Source organism: Triticum urartu, chromosome 4A (assembly GCF_056163025.1).
Source record: "Triticum urartu cultivar PI428250 chromosome 4A, HENAU_Tu73, whole genome shotgun sequence".
In the NCBI taxonomy this organism is placed as follows: Eukaryota; Viridiplantae; Streptophyta; class Magnoliopsida; order Poales; family Poaceae; genus Triticum; species Triticum urartu.
In genome coordinates, this window is record NC_141876.1 from 590,081,060 (window position 1) to 590,085,618 (window position 4,559).

At 49.9% G+C, this 4,559-nt stretch overlaps 1 pseudogene; it reads left to right on the top strand.

The window, feature by feature from the left end:
- The first annotated feature begins 1,434 nt into the window (after positions 1–1,434).
- LOC125554936 (laccase-4-like) lies at positions 1,435–3,800 on the top strand (annotated as a pseudogene).
- Positions 3,801–4,559: the final 759 nt, after the last annotated feature.

Consider the following 4,559-nt stretch of genomic DNA (forward strand, 5'->3'; position numbering starts at 1 on the left):
TCAAGGGCGGACGTGGTAGGTGAACAGCGACAGACCGCCCATGTTCATCATTGACCTCACGTCCACCGGCACAGGCGATATACAGGTCGCGGACCCTTTGAGGATGAGTAGGGCATAGGAGGTGGCAGGGCATTGTGTCCCAAATGGGCCGGTCCGTCTCCCATGTTCTACTCTTCCTCGCCGGAGACTGCAACTTCACTTCTCTGGTGTTAAATCCCCGCCACTGTTATCATGGAGATGGCAGATGAAGGACGTGGTCGCTGATGCGAAATACAAAGGAAGTGGACGATAGCCGCCGCCGTAGGATAGTTTAGGGTTAGTTTTTCCCCTAAATGTTTGAAATGTGAAAATCCACTATTTGCATGAAGCTCATCCGGTTTATATGAAAATTCGCTGTGTTTGCATAGATTTCATCCGGTTAGTTGAAACGGTATTTCACAGCATTGGATGGCCGGTTTCCGCATCCGTGACGTACCGATCTCCCTGTTTGTGAATGGATGCCGAAGCAAATATGTGGGTCAACATTGTAGATGATAGCACTAACACGTCCATGACGTCCTAGCTAGAATCACTCCAGAACTTGACCGGCCACTACCAATAAACTTGTGTATGGATGTTGCATGCAACTAATAATTTTCTATCTACATGCACGGCTGCACGCCTATGTCTAGCACTAACAAACTAACTGACTTACCGATTTTTCTCTACTAATTTGTCCAGCCGCTTGATCCATCATGCGCTTGCTTGCCGTCGGCAGTGCTGCATCGCACAACACCACGACATCACACCTTGCACCGTTGCACGCCACATCATACGGCAGTTAACATCTCGCCCGGCCTACCTCCTTATGCTCTTGGAAACTTTAGAAGGAGAGGAACGCTAGGGTCTTTCGAAACGTCTCTGCGCCTTGGATGATTCTCATGGAAAAAATCATGATGAGGCGACGTTGTGGGCTTTGGCGGGTGCCAAAGGGCTGGGAGTAATTTTACATCGCGACTAATTGTTTTCTTCGCATTTGTACGGCCATTGATTGGCTGTGGTCCTCGGACCTTGTTACAACTCTCTCTTAATTAATGAAATGCCAAATTTTTTACCTTGTTTCAAAAAACAAACAAATATGCAAATACAAGTAGTAATCAAGATAAAGCTAACAGATATATAGTTCATCCAACAAATGGATCATGAACGAAGGTTACCGCCTAAGCTGCGTATCTGCCATGCGACGTTTCCTTTTAGTCTGCATATATAAGTTGTCCAAAGTCAAACTTTGTAAAGAAAATAAATTTTATACATGGAGTGAAAAAAGAAGGAAGGGAGTATCTCAAACAAGGCAAGGCAAATGGCCCGGCCAGTACGTGTTACGTACGTTTGGGACCTCCAGCAGATAATATATAAACTCACCCCAAGTGCCTGTCTGGCTGTCTCAACATTCATTCCACCCTCCATCACCTGGATCGTACCCTCCACGAACTAGCTCGAGATAGACCCCAGATTTTCCTTATCAAAAAGGAAAAACTCAGAAGCTCAGAAACCTAGCTAAAAGCTATGGCCATGGTTATCTCCTCCGGTGTTCAAGCTCCTTGCTCTCTCCTCATGGCAACCTTGATGCTGCTCATTGTCCAGGCGCAAAGCTTCACCAGGCACTACAATTTCAATGTATGTGTGCCACAGATTTACGCATGCGTTTCCGGCCGTAAGCTATCTTGCTTTCTCACGTCATGCTCATGCGTCTTCTTCCAAACCTTAACCCCGGTATATGCAGGTGCAAATGGCCAACGTGACGAGGCTGTGCGCCACCAAGAGCATCGTAACGGTGAACGGGGAGTACCCCGGCCCGGCGCTCGTGGCGAGGGAAGGCGGCCGCGTCGTTGTCCGCGTCACCAACCATGTCGCGCGCGCACAACATGACGCTGCACTGGCACGGCGTCCGGCAGCTGCGAAACGGCTGGGCCGACGGGCCGGCGTACATCACCTAGTGCCCGATCCGGACGGGCCAGACCTACGTCTACAACTTCACCTTCTCCGGGCAGCGTGGCACGCTGTGGTGGCACGCGCACATTTCGTGCCACCGTCTATGGCGTCATCGTCGTCCTTCCCAAGCACGGCGTGCCTTACCCGTTCGCCGCGCCGCACATGGAGGTTCCGGTCATCTTCGGTGAATGGTGGAGGGCGGACACGGAGGCGGTGCTCAGCCAGGCGCTCCAGACGGGCGGACCCCCGAATGTCTCCGACGCTTTTACGATAAATGGGCTTCCTGGGCCACTGTACAACTGCTCCGCCAAAGATACATGCTTTGTGGTTGGTTAATCAAGTGCCTCAAAATAGGAGGAAAAAGTGTTACCTTTTTGTTACTAAAATAATATAGTGCATATAGATTTGGGTAATACCATTTGGTTCCTGGGTGTATATACACCACATATGTGGGAAAAATAATAAATAAAATAAAAGTCAAAAAAGTTAGAACTTATTTTTAGAATAAACTTGACTTTCCTTCGCACCAGTGTGTAAACTTTCACGAACAAACAAACGTTGACTTCAGGGGAAAAATATCAAAAATTATTGCTATTGTAGGGTCACCATTCACACTATTTTGCTCAATTTTTTTGTTTTTTTCTAAAAGAAGTCAACGGGGGGTTTTACTTTTTGTGGAAAACTTTTTTACAAGTACAATTGAAGGTCAATTTTATTTAAAAATATTTTCAGAATTTTTGACTTTTTATTTAATTACTAAATATGTTTGCCATATAGGGTGTATATACACCCATAGACCAAAAGTCCACCTACATATAGAATTTTCCTAGGTCAAGTTTTATTAAGTTTGTAGAAAAAATATAAATATTTAAAATACCAAATAGACATGACATAAAAATGTATTTCATGATGAATCTAATGGTCTTGATTTGGCATTGTAGATGTTGACAGATTTTTCCACAAACTTGATCAAATTTTGACTTGAAACAAAACTGCCATGCACGCTCTCTTTCAGTTTTTAAATGCAATGACATGACATATGGTAATAAGAAGTAATCTACTAGTAGATCTTAATGACCCTACACCTTAACTGGGCTAGATTAAGCATGCTTTCTATTCTGCCTAGCCAATGTCATGGATTTGTAAAACGTGCAAACTAATATAGAGATGGCGTACATGATGACACACGCAGACACTTTCAGACTGAAGGTGGAACCCGGGAAACGTACATGCTGCGCCTCATCAATGCCGCGCTCGACGACGAGTTCTTCTTCTCCGTCCCCAATCACACACTAACCATCGTCGAGGTCGATGCCGTTTATGTCAAGCCTTTCACAGTCAAGACTCTGATCATCTCACCGGGCCAGACCGCCAATGTCCTCCTCACCACCAAGCCGTTGTACCCTAAGGCCAACTTCTACATGTTGGCCGCCTTCTACCTAGGGTACCAAAATCCTAGGGACCCCCTAAGGCCTAGCACCATCAACAACACCACCGCTGCTGGTATTCTCGAGTACCAGAATCCGGGCTCCCCCTCCGCGCCAAGCTCTGACGAAGACTTGCCACTGTTCAAGCCGACGCTTCCGCGGTTCAACGACACCGGCTTTGTCGCCAACTTCGCCTCCAAGCTCCGCAGCCTTGTCACGCCGCAGTACCCGGCGGCCGTGCAATGGTCGGTTGACAAGAAGTTCTTCTTCACGGTCGGCATGGGCACGTTCCCGTGCCCCATGGACACGGCGTGCCAAGGGCCCATCAATGGAACGCGGTTCGTGGCAGCCGTGAACAACGTCTCCTTTGTGCCTTCCATGGCGCTCCTTCTTTTTTTTTAGCATCAGTACAGACACAAGCGCTCATATACACGCGCATACACTCACCCCTATGAACGCATACACGCACATCCTACCCCTATGAGCACCTCCGAGAGACTGAGCCGGCATATCATCTTGAGATTTACGAAGTCACCGTAGGCGCCTCGTCGTCAACAGAAACGTCTCCTCCCACTGAAAGCGCATCGCCGGAAATCCTGAAATAAATCCAGGAATAATGCGAGCACCAGGATTTGAACCCTGGTGGGTTGGGGATACCACTGTCCACCTAACCACCAGGAATAATGGCGCTCCTTCAGTCGCACTACTTTGTCGGTATGTTGCAGGGCGTCTATGGGCCCGACTTTCCGGCCATTCGGCGCTCGACGCTCGCGATGCGCTCTTCTTCTCCCCCTCCAAAGCCCCGCGCGTGCCGGCGCCGGCGACCCGCACCCATGGACGCACGCGTCGGCACCCCGCTCACCCCATCCTATAGCCGCAACCCCCCGCCCCCGCCGCCGCTGCCACAAACCCTAGCCCAGGTGGCGTTGGCCTCGCCTCCGCCGGAGCTCCTCCGACCAGCGGCCTCGCGCGCGGCCTCTTCATGTCGTCGCGGATGACCTCGGCGGCGGGTGGCGTCGCGCTGGCGCCGGCCCGAGCCGCCGCCCCCTCCTCCTCAAAGCTCCCCAATGCGGCGCGGCCAAAGAAGGGCAAGACATTGGCGAAGAAAAATAAGGCGGCGGACGGCTCCGTCACCTCCAAGGCGAGGAGGAAGAAGCTTAC